The 16,198-nt window shown below is 39.6% G+C and overlaps 1 protein-coding gene across 8 annotated transcripts in view; it reads right to left on the reverse strand.

Moving 5' to 3' along the window:
- TCF12 (transcription factor 12) overlaps positions 1–16,198 on the reverse strand; it is a 340,614-nt gene that overhangs the window by 125,096 nt on the left and 199,320 nt on the right. The gene's annotated exons all lie outside the window — the stretch shown is intronic.

The following is a 16,198-nucleotide window of genomic DNA, read 5'->3' on the forward strand; positions in this document are numbered from 1 at the left end:
CCCCCCAAAAAAAAAAACCCCACTGCCGTTGAGTCGATTCTGACTCATAGCGACCCTACAGGACACCAAGGGAACCATAATGTGAATTTGGTATATATGATTCCCATGTGTATTTTGTATTTTTAATATATATGTACTCAATACACATTACTGTCTGTGCTTAACACATTTTAACAAATTAGATTACATGGTATCTATCTTTTTGAAACTTGCATTTCCACGCAATATTATATTTTTGAGATCCATGCTTTTCATAGACACTCAGTAGTAACTCATTTACTGTTATTACTGCAAAATGTTCCATTATACAAACAAACAAAACCAGTTTATCTAGTCCCCTACCAAAGGTGAGACTGCTTCTACTTTTTCTGTTATCAGGAGCAGTGCTAAAACAAACACACCTGCACAACTCCTGTACACACATACACAGGAGATTCTCTAGGACAGGCACAAAGAAGTGGAACTGCTGGATTAAAGGTTGCATACTTTCCACTTCACAGGTATTGCCTTATTACCCCCCAAACTGCCGTGCCAATCTACACTCTTCCCAGCAATATATAATAACCCTGTGGGACTACAGCCACAGTTCAGAAGTCAGGTGGCCAAGTGTCAGGAATGGTCCAGACCAGTATCTGCAGGGAGGGCGAAGGTCCCAGAGTGCTGACAACTGGCAGCCGCGTACTCACTCGACTCCTTTCCTTCCTCACTCTGCAATACCCTGTAGTCTGAGTATGCTCAGCAAAGTGAATTTATAAATATTATATACTGTTGAACTAAAAAGACCCTCAAACAGACATGTGGCTTAAGAAGACTTCTGCTAAGAGATCATAGTTTGATGCTAACATCAAAGATGCAAGAATAAACAATAGGACAAAAACCTGACTCTTTTTCTTCAATCCAAGGTAAAAACAATAGCAATGTAACCGGATCTAACCAGAAGTTGTCCAAAATACTTAAACTTTTGAGACTGTATGAACTTCACCAAAGCTGCATGCTAGACACTGAGTCATTAGTTTGTGATTATATAAAAATGTATAGTTTATTAATAAATAATTACACATGGATTGGAAACTCAAAGCTGTTTATTGGTATAGTGCTTGATTTAAAAAAACAGAAAAACGCTGTGAGCCACGGTGGTGTAGTGGTTAAGAGCTCAGCTGCTAACCAAAAGGTCGGCAGTTCGAATCCACCAACCACTACTTGGAAATTCCATGGGGCAGTTCTACTCTGTACTATAGGGTCAAAATGAATCAGAACTGACTTGATGGCACCTAACAACAACAACAACAACACAGGCTAACACTAAGATCGTTTTCATTAAAGTATATACATGCCAGGTTGGCTAATCCTGATGTAGGTATTTCACAACTCTAAATCTGGCATTTATTGACCCATTCCATTAAGCAATGGAAACCCTGGTGGTATAGAGGTCAAGTGCTATGGCTGCTAACCAAAAGGTCGGCAGTTCGAATCCGCCAGGCGCTCCTTGGAAAATCTATGGGGCAGTTCTACTCTGTCCTACAGGGTCGCTATGAGTCAGAATCGACTCAACGGCACTGGGTTTTTTTTTTTTAGATAAGAGAAATAATCCTTGTAATAACAAAGCTAGTTATCAGAAAATACTTTAACAATTAGGGATATAATTTCCGAGCCCATTAAAGATATTATAAAATGTGTCTTAAGAAGCATTTCTTGGCCATTACCGACGAAACACATATTTCAGGTGAACAATCACCCACATACAAAAAATGAAGATTTACAAAAGTTTAATTAATGTGGTCTAGCTGCTTTATATTTTCACCATATAGTAATATGCTCTACGTATAGAACTTCAGTTTACAAAACATAAATATGAAATAAAAAAACCTATATGTAACTCTTTAAGGAAGTATCTTTTACAAGCAAGAATGCTAGAAAGAGAGTGACATCCTAGGGTTTTGGACTCTATTCTTCTACTCTCAAGTAGCCTGGGCCCACAAAGTCATTAAAGGATTACACACTTGCAATTTTGACGCGCTCTTCCCCCTCCTTGTGCCTCATTAAAATGGATCAGAAACTTTCCTGGACCAAGAAGGCAGCAGAGACTGAAGGGAAATGTCAACTCGGAATGACTGGCAGAAAAGAGATGATAGGGGAAAACAAAGGGCAGCCTGCATGTACAATTTGGAGGTATTCTTTTTCAATCAACACATTAAACGAGTGTGTTAGATATTAAAAATCATTCACATATATGTTTTTACAAAACTGTTCCCTTTAAAAACAAATCTTTCACATACGTGGCAGCACAAAATTGGGAGACTACATTGGACTATGTCAACATTTAAAGCAAATGCCATACAGTAAAAAAAACAAACAAAAAAATCACCTGAGTATAAAACTATACCAGCAGTTTTATTCATTCATCATGATATGCTACTAACTTATTAGTGACTGAAATACTCACCAAGTACCTTCTACCTTGCAAATTCCTCTTAAAACGTTGTTTCAAACAACCAGTAAGACTAACACCTAAGCAACAACTTAAGATGTTATTATATTTTTCACTCAATATACTAGTAAGAAACTTTTTTTATGTTGCAGTACAAAAGGGAACAAAGTAAGATACCAGTATGAGCTCTGTTTTTAATAAAGCATGGCTTTCAAACACAATAGGAGCCCTGGTGGTGCAGTGATTAAAAGTTCGGCTGCTAACCAAAAGGTCGGCAAGTTGGGATCCAGCAGCTGCTCCTCCAGGGTAGTTCTACTCTGTCCTACAGGGCCCCTATGAGTTGCAATCGACTCAATGGCAATGGGTTTGGTTTTTCAAATACAATCTTAGTATCTGTGTGGAGGTTACCCATTTAACAGATTTAAGAAAAAGTAAAATTATAAATTGCTTTCCTTTGCGCATTAAATTTCCTAAACTTCCTCTTCCTTTCACAAAGGATATATGGCTCAGACAGAATACAAACTAATTTAACAGAAGCTGAAAATATCACAAAGCAAAAGTTTCTTCCAAAATGGGAAGTTGATAGCATATTTTGAAAATGATACTTAACTTATTTAAATGAGACTTTGAAAGGTAAATACATTCTTATTTCACCTCTCACTAGGAACTAAATTACTTTCTTAGAGACTTAAAAATCTGGTTGCTCCTGAAATATAACAATGCATACTCAGTCTGACACTTAGGAGGCATTCATGTTTATTTCTTTCAAAATTACTTTTCACAAAAACAATTCTCATTAATTAAAATGAATCATATAATTCTCTTTATCTCACATGTCTAGCAAATAACAAAACCCCCTGGCTATTGTATTACAGGTTTCTGCTAACTTTTATATAAATTTCATATATAAATGCAATATGTGGACAAATTTAATGGTAAATTTCAGCTGAAAACAGTTTAAAAACCCTTAGTAAATTGAAATAGATCTAATTACCCATGAAACACCTGTGAAAAAGTATAAATGATTTACAGAAATGTCCCAGTACAGGGGTTTCTATTCTAGCACAGGGCTTCTTTGGCAGTCTTTTCAGAAAAATGTTTTCAACGAATAATGCAAAATATAAAAACAAAAAAACCAAACCCGTTGCTGTCAAGTCAATTCCAACTCATTGCGACCCTACAGTACAGAGTAGAACTGCCCCACAGGGTTTCCAAGGAGCAGCTGGTAGATTTGAACTGCTGACCTTTTACATTAGCAGCCGAGCTCTTTAACCACTGTGCCACCAGGGCTCCAATACAACAGACAGGGGATTAGAAAGGACATTGATACAGAAGCATCACAATGTTAAAAAATAGCTACAAGGTAAGGTATCATTTTTATTAACACACTGTCTAATAAGATCTAGCATCAGGTCTATTATGTTGTTAAGTGCTGTCAAGTTGACTGACTCATAGTGACCCTGTGTACAACAGAACAAAACATCCTCACAATCAGTGCTATGTCTGAGCTCATTGTTGCAGCCACTATATCAATCCATCTCATCAAGGGTCCTCCTCTTTTTCACAGACCCTCTACCTTACCAGGCCTATTAACAAAGGTAATTTCAAAGCATAAACGATATTTTAAGGTATCTGCAACAACTGTAATATGGTACGAAAGCACCCCTGATTTTTACTGATGACAAAATGACAAGCACTGCTGGAACTGTTTTGCTGCCTTCATCCAAAATTGAAGGACATACTAAATTTTATTGAGATTTTGGTAAAAATAAAGATGACGAGCTTTTTTCCCACTCAAGTTCACCGATTCTTCTTTAATCTGGGGTCTTTGGACTCCAGGGCAAGAACCCCTGTTCTAATAAAACAGCTCCATGTTACCAGAAGATATAGATACACACACACACAGCCGTATACTGAGCCATCAGTCACAAATAACTATAGCATTCTGCACGCAAAAGTATTTTAAGTAGCCAGATTTTATGTGGTTTACGCTAACCAGGCTCAGTGTTGTCTAACCCCAATGTGAGAACTCCTCAAGAAATGATAAATTATTCTAATTTGTACAGAGTTTAAAACAAGCATTTAAGAAACATCAAATTAAGTTCAAGAAATTATTTTACAGGATTATGTAAGATGCACAAACTATTAAAGGCAACAGTTACCCAAACCTATATTCTCAGAATTAAAAAAAAATCTAAGTCATCTTTGCTCCCCACCACTAACTTACTTCAAATTGCAACTCTCAACGGCTTACCTAAGCTCCAAGAATACAAACTAATGTTAACATTAGCGTAAAAGGAGCCCTGTTTAAAAGATAACTCTGACTACAGTCTTTTGGCAGAGAATATAACTGGCAGCTAAACCGAGGCAGGGAGTGGGCACACACAATGCCAGATCCCTATTCCAATCAGAAACATTCAAGAGTTGACTAGATAGAAGAATCTGAGTTCAGTACATTCCATCAAATATTTATGTGCTAGGCACTTGGACGGTGAGGTTTTCAGATGAGTTAAGATCCAAGCCTCTGCTTTCAATAGGTGCCAACCAGTGGGAAAGTTTATAGCCTACCAGACAAAGATGAAATTTCACAAGTATTGCTAAGTTGTTAAATGTTTCTTTTTATTAAGTCTAGTAGCAGATATCTTAAAAATACAAAAGTCAGATGGTGCCACAATCCACACCCTGAGAATGGTGTTCTGTTTCACTCTTCCCTCAGCGTGCAAACGTAAACCAAAGCAGTCCTCCCTGGTCAGGTCAGGAGTCGTGGGTTCCAGATTAAAAACGCACAGCGGGTGGTTCTAGGGGAGTGGGCAGGGGTTGTTCTGGGGACTGGACAATCCCACAAGGCCTACTGGACCAGGGAATACTCTGGGTATTGGGCAATCCCATAAGGCCTACTGGATCAGGAAGGGAACACTATTCTCACTTGAATATGAGTCTAACTATCTAAGAGTAGAGAAATAAGTAGCTTCTGGTCCTATCGAGGAGCCCTGGTGGCACAGTGGTTAAGAACTCAGGCTGCTAACCAAAAGGGCAACAGTTTGAATCCACCAGCTACTCCTCGGAAACCCTATGGGGCAGTTCTATTCTGTCCTATAGGGTCACTATGAGTTGGAATTGACTTGACACAATGGGTTTGGTTTGGTCCTATTGAAGGTGGGGATGAAACTACCCACTATGACACAGAAGAAAGGTCTTTGGTGAAAACAATATGGCCCTTTAGACAGTGATTTCCCAACAGAGGTGTTCTGGTAGACAAGCTGTATTCTGCCATATACATGGTTTAGCACTGTCAAATGGGTTTTCATTTAGGCCCAGATTATTCTGCCCAGAGGTTATGAACAACTGATCTCAAGGGTAAAAGAAAAAAAGCACTGACCGGGACAAGCTGATCAAACACCACAGTGAACTGTGAGGCCAGAGCTGAGACGCTCTGCTTTGGCCTCAGTGCTGGAGAACCAGAACCCATCTCCCATCTCTCACCTTAGAGAGAAATAGGTCACAGACTTTTTTTTTTTTAAAGCAACTGAATGGCTGAGTGTAAGAATAAGAACCAGGTAACAAAGGACAAAAACAGAATGGCAAAAAAGGGAAAAGCAAGGCAGAAAAACATAAAAGAGAAACACTGAAAACTTCCTTCTCCTCAACCCTACCTGCATTTTACATACTTCCATAAATGTAGCATTACTAATACACAGGCTTAAAAAATATATATATATCATACTCCCCTGAGGGCACGAACGAGGCCTTTTACCTGAACCACCATTAAACCAAGTCACTCTATCCAATAATTATATATGTGATTTTTCTAAACCTAAGTAAGACTGGAAACCCTGGTGGCGTAGTGGTTAAGTGCTATGGCTGCTAACCAAAGGGTCAGCAGTTCAAATCTGCCAGGTGCTCCTTGGAAACTCTACGGGGCAGTTCTACTCTGTCCACAGCTACATCTGAATGGAGGCCATGCTTTGGGCAAACTTCGCCAGAGAACAGCGGGGAGACTAAAGCAAGCCGGTTCCTGGGAAACATGGCTTTCCACTGCTGGCCAACTTTGGCTCAGGAACTCCCCAGTGGCTTTGCTGGGCTTTCCTCAGACTGCGTGACAGCCCTACGCTTCTCTCCCAGCAGCCTTCTCTTCCTCTCCTCTTCACTCACCAGGTCTTGAGATTCCTGTGGGCAGCATGGCAGGAACCAGCACCTGCTGAGTAGCTCGTATGTGCAAGGCACTGGAACAGGTGCTTTACTTACACTGCAACTACTACTGCTGGGTGGAGTCTTCCTACTGGAAATCCGGATAAAACTTGGGAGTATGTGATTGGAGGGGGCTGGTCAGTCTTAATACACCATGGTAAATTTCCAAATCTCCAGTGGATCTCAACCTACTGGCCAAGAAAAACCTGCTTCTAAAGCTCTCCTGGCCGTGCATGCTTTTTTTCTTCCTATTCAAAACAGTATTTACGTGAGGAAACGGCTTGAGACAAAGACATCACTGAAGACACAGCCTGCTCAGCATTTATTGCTGTAGCAGCCCGGTGAATACCTGAACATTCCAGCAAACTGAAGTTTACTAATTTCCATGAATAGATACTACTCAAGAGATAATTGTTGACTTCGTGAGTAACAGCACAAATGAGATTCAATAGTACCCATTTGTCTGAAAGCCAGTATTATTTCACTGTTCATTTCTGTAAGGCATGCTAATTTGCATTCATAAATTGAAACTCACTATTTATTTAAAAAATATCCATGTGCTCTACTTTAAATGGCTAGCACCAGGCTAGTTTTTCTGAAAAAAAAAATAAGGATTTAACCTAGAAAAGGGAGTCCTGGATGTTTCAAAAGGTTACCTAGATCAATATTAAAACCAGTTGCCATTGAGTTGGTTCAGACTCATGGTGACCCCACGTGTGTCAGAGCAGAACCGTGCTCCATAGGATTTTCAGTGGCTGATTTTCAGATGTAGATCACCAGGCCTTTCTTCCACAGTGCCTCTGGGTAGACTCAGACCCCCAGCCTTTCATTAGCAGCTGAGCACATTAACCATCTGCACCACCCTGGGACTCCAGATCAAAATTACTGTTTTCAAAACTGAATATTTCCACATGCAAACCACATGGGCTCTTCCATATTTAATGTTTAGAGAAACAATATGGAATCTGAGCACAAATCTTAATTTGATTACAATGTTATGGGCAAACGCCCCACCAGCTCCACCCTTAGGGATCTCTGGCAGCTCATCACTCCCTAACCTTGGCTCACAGAGAGGCTGTTTCTCCTCTTTACCGAGTGAGCACTCTTAAACGTTTCATGTGTACTCTGGCTCGCAGCAGTCATTAGGAGAAATACAAAATACTACCCTACAGAGTGGGAAAACCTGCAATGTCGCTGGAGACATCAGAGCAGAGACCTGGGAATTCTGACCCTGGATTCATCACTTGGCCCTGTCCCTCTCTCTGAGCAGCTATTTGTCGCTTCACATCACCGGACCCACATCTCGCTTTAGGAACACCAACCAACTTGTAACACATACCTCGCCCAGGCCTGCACGGCTTAATTAATGTTTATAAAGCAATTGGAAATTCTTGTCTGAAAGAACCTAGGCTAATGCTTACCATTTTTAGAATTACAGACATCATCTCAGTAGCAATCTGCTCAAATGTACAGAAAAAATTTAAAAGGTTATCTCAAACTAATGGTTTTGGGTTTTTTTTTTTTTAAGGAAAGAAAAGAGAGAGAGGGTTTGTAACACCACTCTTGACTTTTTTCTTCACAACAATTTGTTTAAGCATTATTGGCTTACATTTGTGCCAAGGACGCTGCTGGCTACATTGGAGATACTTAAATACCTAGTGCCAACGAGCACAGCTGCTGGACTCTCGGCACCCTCCTCTTGCTCACTCCATGCCAGATTACTCAGGCAGCTATGAATGATGAGGCAGTCGCACAGGAAGATGCCAAGTGTGTGTGAGATTAGTAATAGACCAGAGGGTCCCAGAGAGGTCAGTGACTAGCAAGTTCCCTTTTGTGGCCACTTGCCCAGCCCAGTCTTTATCCCCTCACTTATTCCATCTCTGCACCGATTTCCTGTGACAGGCAAGTCTGCGGGAACTTCCTGTGACAGGCATCAGAACCATGAGCTGCTTCCTGATCAATAATTCCAGCAGAACTGCTAAGGCACCAGTAAAGTGTCTTACATTATCCTTAATAACGGCACACAGTCAGACCTGGGCAACCTGAGATAAGTCGGCCAGGATGCAAACATTCACCCATTCTGTTATCCCTCCTGCCCTCCACCCCTTCCCACAAAATGAGATTTACAAACTAGATATAAACAAATAGATGAGGATAAGGACGCTTATACAAAGTCTACCTTTCCTGTCCCCCACCCCCACCCCCATCAGAATTCCCAGAGGGACTACATTAAAATGCAGAATTCAATATGACAGCGCGAGGTGGGTTGGTAAGTTAGAATGAATGAAAAGAACCCAGTGAGACAAATAATACAGAACACATGAGAAGTTATTCGTCACAGACAGCTCAAAACCTAAACTTTACTTCTATGAGGTGTTTTACTTAAGTGCATGTTCTAAATTGTTCTTGAAAACGTATTTACACCTGTATTTCACTGTCGCTTTTCCTGAAGTTCAGAATTTCAGTGTGTTTTCTCAGTCTCTTCACACTTGCCGACCAAATGTTAAGAATTTAAAAATGGCGACATGTTCATTTTTATACCAATCCGACAGATTACAGAACTAGGAATTGTCTCTTCATCTTTGGCTGCATTTCAGGTGAAAACATGGTGAATTGAATATGCATTCTTTAAAAACCATCAAGCAACCTCTGTATCTGAATGTTTATGTTATTCTTTAAAAATAAGAAAGATGTGAAATAGTTTACAACTTCTAGGTACTAAAAAAGCTGAGCCAAGACATAAACCTTTAATACCTTAACCCTATCTCCCCTTTCACTCCAAAATAAGAAAGAAAATCAGGTAACAGCCACATCAGCCTGTAACAGATTACTGGGGGCGGTGGGGGGGCCGGTGGTGGAACATATTAACAAATACATCTATACCCTGCATTTCACTTCCTTCCTGACATTAATGCATCTTGGTCATCACACACCTAAACAACCTACTCCTTCGTCACACTGACTTGTTTCCACCAAACCCTTGTTTCAACATGCCCCCTCAGAATTTTCTTGCATGGTACGATAGTAAGGAGACCATCAAGCTCACTGTTACCACCTCCCGTGATTTTCTCCTATCTTTCTGCACTTTGGTGGTTCAATTTGGACCAGGACCTATCAGGCACAGCCAGTGTCTAAGTGTGTTGTTAATGGCACCCAGGGAAAGAAGGCAGATGTCAATTGTTCAGAGAACACTGGTCTGGCATTCTAGGCTGGCTTGCTTGCTTGCCAGGGACAGATTCTACTCCAAGGATCCATCTATGGCACACAGCCACGTGGAGGCAGAGAGCATGAGTGAGCTGTGATCTAAAACAGCAGATAATAAATGATTGCTACTTAGGTCCCTTGACAGAATAGGAGTAGAAGGAAAGAAACTAGTCAATGGAATCTTGACCATTAACCAACTTTTTGGTCAGACGCAGGTAGTGGGATGAAACAAGCATGGAAAGAGAGTTAGGAGGCTGGTTCTAGTCCCGTCTCAGCTGTGAACCAGCTGGGTTATATGGAAAAGCCTCATGTGTCTTCAGGCCTCAGTTTCTCTATCTGGAAAATGGGATGGAGTGGGGTGGGTTTTGACTGGATGACTTTTTTCTACTCTAATATTCCATGAACTTGACATCTTACCAGCTGGGCCATCAAGCACCCCTTTCCGAAAGAATATAATTTGAGTTGTAAAAAGAGGAGGGCAAGCTGCTAAAAAATGTAGAAACTTCTGGAATAACTGTAATGCACAGTTACAAGAATGAAGGTATGAGCAGATCACCGTATACTTGTTTAGTATATTTTAAGATTTTAACTATGAATATGTTGTTTTTGTTAGGTACCGTCCAGTGGTTTCCGACTCATAGCGACCTATGTACCACAGAATGAAACACTGCCTGGTCCCGTGCTATTCTTATGAATATGGTATGCTGAATATGGCAAGATGAAATCAATATACAAGGCAATTCTACTTAGATTAAGAAAAACTCTTAATGTTAATCAAACTTCTTGCTGGGGCCCAACGCCCTCCACCTACACGTAGATCACAGAAAATATGCCGATATACAGCTATTGAAAGGAGACTATTACATTTTGTTGAAACAGATGGAGAAAGCCCAAAAGAGTCTTAAATTCCCTTTATGGTTTGCTAAGGCTTAAATAAGGTTCTTGCTACATGATAGGTACTCTGAGGGTAAAATACAAAACATTCCATTTTTATTGACTGGCCTCCACTATTGTAATTTACTGCCATCCTATCTTTGCAGTTTGAAAATAAGTAAAAGCTAGTCTCAAGTTCTTGACGGGTTATAACCAAAAATTCATTTACAACTCAGGCATAACTCAAAATAATTTTTTCCGTAACAATTCATTATAAATGGCTATACAAATCAATTTAATTTTTTTTTTTTTTTACAGGTAGGCTAGAGCCTTGGTGGTGAAGTGGTTAAGAGCTCAGCTTAAACCAAAAGGTCGGCAGTTCTACTCTGTCCTATAGGGTCACTATGAGTCAGAATCGACTGGATGGCAACGGGGTTTTTTAAATTTTTTTGGTTTATGGGTAGACCGTTGAAGGGAAAAACAAAGAAAGAAAAGAAAGGCTAAAGGAAGTAAGAAAGGAAGGAAAAAGGGAAAAGGAACAACCAATTGTAATAATCAAACTGGAAGGAGGCACGCAGTAGTGGTTATAAACACGCACTCTGGAAACAGACTAATTAGGTTTAAATTCCCACTCTGCTACTTACGGTCAGGACTGCCTAACCTTTCTGTCTCTTAGTTTCCTCGATTGTGAAATGGGGCTAATAATAGTTCCTACCTCACGGGGTTTTTGTGAAGATAAAATATATTAACACCTGCAACAAGCACAAAGTAAGAGCTAATTAAATGTTAGTTTTTTTTTAATGAAATACATTGACTAGAAAGCCCATGTGTATATGTGAGTGTACCTTGAATATTAGCGATTGAAAAAACATCTTAATTAGAGGAGAAGAAGGAGGTAGATTCTAGGGCAAGAATTTAAAGGGTACTTAAATTTTTTTTTTTGTAGATACATTCGAAGGTTTTAAAGTATGGCTAATTTCATTAAAATCTCATGGCTTCTCTCTTCCCTTTGCTTTAGCGAATGGGTGTATCTCTAGCACTATGTATACACTCAGCCACAGTTTTCTGTTCACAGGTGAATGAAAAAGAGAGATTTACCAAAGAAAGAGCGCAAGTCTAGAAAAGATGGAAGAGGGATGTGAAAGGAAGCAAAGGCAAAAAAGGACAGCCTAAAGGGAACTTACAGACTTGCTGATCTTGTAACCTCAAAGAAACAGGGCAGACCCACTTCAATGTAATCCTTAACCTGTTTATTCTCTTTTTTTCCCCAGGGGTAAGTAAGACAAAGTGATTATAGATTCCTCGTCACCAGTTCAGGATAGCTTGGTTGTTGTCTAAAGCTCATAGAGAAGGGAGGGACTGGCCGTCCTCATTAAGGAAAAAGAGTGAGGGCCAATGTTAGCGGTGCATAAACAGATGTTACAGGTTCACTATTTAGATTTTTATATCTAGGAAAGAATCCATTCTTAAAAATACGTACATAAACCACTAGAAAATAGAGAATGAAAAAAAATCCAAAAACTAGTTTTCAGTCTTTTGTTTTTCTCTGTGCTTCATTTTGACTATTTACATTTAATGTGATTATTGATATGCTCAGATTTAAATTTACCACTTTATTAGACATTTTCTATTTGTCTCGTTTGTTTTTTGTTCCCTTCCCTTTTTATTGTCACTTTCGGATTATAATTTGGATTAAATGGAGTATTTGCTGTTAAATCACATTTCTTCTGTTATTTTTTAGTGGCTGCCCTACGATTTACAATATGCATATTTAATTTACCAGATTCTACCTTCAAATAATAATGAAATAGTGTAAAGACCCTACAACAGTATACTTGCAAGTTCTCCTCTTTTATTGTTGTCATACATTTTACTTTTCCATATTTTATATACCCTACAACACGGTGTTACTATCTTTGCATTAGAGATTCAGTTATCCTATAGTGATTAAAAATGAGAAACACGTGTTAACATTGTTACAATGATGAAACTGTAAATTTTGGAGCTTTCATTTCTTTGTGAAGATCAGGGGTGGTACACTACGGCTCACAAGCTGAATTCGGCCTGCTGTCTGTTTTTGTAAATAAAGTTTTCCTGGAACACAGTCAGGCCCACTTGTTTACATACTGTCCATAGCTGCTTGTGTGACACAACGGGTCAAGCTGAATAGCTGTGACAGAGACTGCCTGGACCACAAAGCCTAGGATATGTAATATCTGGCCCTTTACAGAAAAAGTCTGCTAAATCCTGGTATAAATCCAAGTTTCTGTCTGTTGTCACATTCCCTCAGCCTGAAGAACTTCCTTCAACAGCTCCTGTAGCACAAGTCAGCTGGGGAGTGGATCTTCTCAGTTTTCACGTGTCTGAAAAAGTTTTTATCCTCATTTCTTAAAGGTATTTTCACTGGTTTATATAATTCTAGGTTTGTTTTTTTTTTTTAATTTTAATATTTTTAAGATTCCACTCCAGCATCCCTGGTTTTCGACGTTTCTAATGAGAAGCTGACTTTCATTTATTTGTTTCTTTGTCCGTCCTGCCTCTGGCTGCCTTCTAGATTTTCTCTTTATTTTTGGTTTTTAGTAGTTTGAACATGTCTTTTTTTTTTTTTCCTAATTTAATCTTGGATCTATTTCTTGATGTCTTTCTTTTTTGGTAAATTCCTGTCCATTATCTCTTGAAACAGTTCTTCTGCCCTGTTCTCTCTCCTTCTCCTTCTGGAACAGTTTGAATACAGTTCTACAGCTCTGTTTAATTTTTTCTCTTGTGTTTCAGTTTAGATATTCAAGTTCACTGATATCCTTGGCAACTGTGCCAAGTCTACTGATGAGCCCACAGAATTCTTCATCTCCAATATCATATATCTTTTATTTTTAGCATTTCTATTTGATGCTTATCATTTCCATCTATTAAAATTCCATCTATTCATGCATCAATTCTTCTTTGGTCTTCCTTGTTCACTGTCATTGCCTTTGAATTACGGTGTTGGCAAAGAATATTGAATATACTATGGACTGCCAGAAGAATGAACAAATTTGTCTTGGAAGAAGTATAGCCAGAATGCTCCTTAGGAGGACGGATAAGACTTCGCCTCACGTATTTTGGACATGTTATCAGGAGTTACCAGTCCCTTGAGAAGGACATTATGCTTGGTAAAGTAGACGGTCAGCAAAAGAGAGGAAGACCCTCAACACAGTGGATTGACACAGTGATTGCAACAATGGGCTCAAGCACAACAACGATTGTGAGGATGGCACAGGACCTGGCAATGTTTGTTCTGTTGTATGCACATAGAGGCGCTACACGACAAAACTGACTTGATGGCACCTAACTACAACACTCATGCATGTTGTCTACCTTTCCCACTAGATCCTTTAAACATGTCAGTGTTACTTTTTTCCTAAATTTTGTTTATTTTGTTGTTGAGAATATATACAGCAAAAATACACCAATTCAACAGTTTCTACATGCACCACTTAGTGACACTGGTTACATTCTTTCAGTTGTGTAACCATTCTCACCCCCCTTTTCTGAGTTGTTCCTCCCTCATTAACAAACTCACTACCCCCTAAGGTTCCTATCTAATCTTTCCAGTTGTTGTTATCAATTTGATCCCATACAGATAGTTCTTAAAAGAGCATAATACTCAAGGCAGTCTTTTATTTTTTATTTTAACTATGTAAGCTAAACTACTGTTTGATTTTAAGACAACTTCAGGGGATATTTTTGGTTTAAGGTGTAAAGATTACCTCAGGGCAATAGTTTCGGGAGTTCACCTACCCTCCATGGCTCCCAGAAGTCCGGAGCCTATGAGAATTTGAAATTCTGTATTGTCTTTTCCCTCTTTGGATAAGGATTCTCCTACAGACTCTTTGATCAAAATGTTCAGTAATGGTAGCTAGGCACCATCCAGTTCTGGGTCTCATAGCAAAGGAGGCAGTTGTTTGTGGAGGCAATTAGCCACATATTCCATTTCCTCCTCCTATTCCTGACTCTCCTTCTTCCTCTGTTGCTCCAGGTGAATAGAAAGCAATTGTTATACCTTATAGTTGGCTGCTTGCAAGCTTTTAAGACCCCAGACACTACACAACGAACTAGAATATAGAACAGCAGCACACATTATTAGGCCAGTTAGCTGGTATGTCCTATGAAATCATAACCCTAAGCTTCCAAACCAAGGAAACAAATCCCATGAGGTGTTTGGTTCTACATAAGTGGCCTCATCAGCTACTCTTTTTTTTGTGTGTGTCATTGCTGTAAATATATCATACAGCTATTGCCAATTCAACTTTTTACAGGTGTACAACTTACTGACAGCAATTACAATAATCAGCTGTGCAACCCTAACTTAATCAATGTCATTTTTCCATCACCATTAACCCTTCTCTTCCCCTGGTTACCACTAATAAACTTTGTTCTCTATACAATTGGCTTTTTTTTTTTTTTTTTAATATGAGGTCCTTTTGTGATTGGCTTATTTTGCTCAGCATAATGTCTTCAAGCTCCATCTATAATGTAGCATGTATCAAGACTTCCATTTCTCCTACTGGCTGAGCAGTAGTCAATCAGTGTTATTTTAAAACCCTTATCTGATAGTTCCCACACCTGAATCATCTTTGAGTCTTGTTCTCTTGGTTGTTTTGTCTCTTGACAACAATTTTTCCCCCTTTGCTTCTGTATATGTCTCATAATTTTTAACTGAATGCAGTATATCACATATAGAACAGTAGAGACTGAGGTAAACAGTATTTAGGCTGAGAAAAGGCTGTGCCTCTTCTTGTATTGGGCCTTTCATGTGGGAGATTACGTTAATCTAATCAAGAGTTTAGCTGGGTGTGGGTGTAGTTATTGCTATTGTTCTGGTGGCAGAGTAGTTAAGCGCTCGGCTGCTAATTAAAAGGTTGGCAGTTCAAACCCACCAGCCACTCCGCGGAAGAAAGTTGTGGCAGTCTGTTCCCATAAAAATTACAGCCTTGGAAACCCTTTGGGGGCAGTTCTACTCTGTCCTATAGGGCCACTATGAGTTGGAATTGACGGCAATGGGGTTTAGTTTTTGGTTTCTCATGGTCAGTGGACGAGACACTTCAACTCCTATAGTGATCAGCTGCTGTTGTACTGTATAGCTGGAGTATTAAAAACTTTCCTCAGTGATAGCATCCCATCCTCAGCTTTCAACAGACCCTGTAAACCTGGGCCACAGAGTGGGTTTCTCTCTATGCTTTGGCCCCTCCCCGAGTGGCAGAGTGCTATTGCTCAGTACTCCTTGCTAGGCATGTGATAAGAATGGTTTTCTGCTGTTCTAGCTCAGCCTTCCTGTGTGTTTGGGCCTCAGGGGCTGGATGGACATTTTTAGCTTTCCTGTCACTCCTCCCTTCTTTCCTGTGGAAGCCAAACTCTGATTTATATCTAAAGTTAATCTTAAACTAGGGGTTTTACCCCTCCCTGAGAGGCAGGAGACTTGTACTTGGTTTTGGCATAGGATCTTGGGCTCAAGGTGAGTTTCCCATC

Source organism: Loxodonta africana, chromosome 13 (assembly GCF_030014295.1).
Source record: "Loxodonta africana isolate mLoxAfr1 chromosome 13, mLoxAfr1.hap2, whole genome shotgun sequence".
Taxonomy (NCBI): Eukaryota; Metazoa; Chordata; class Mammalia; order Proboscidea; family Elephantidae; genus Loxodonta; species Loxodonta africana.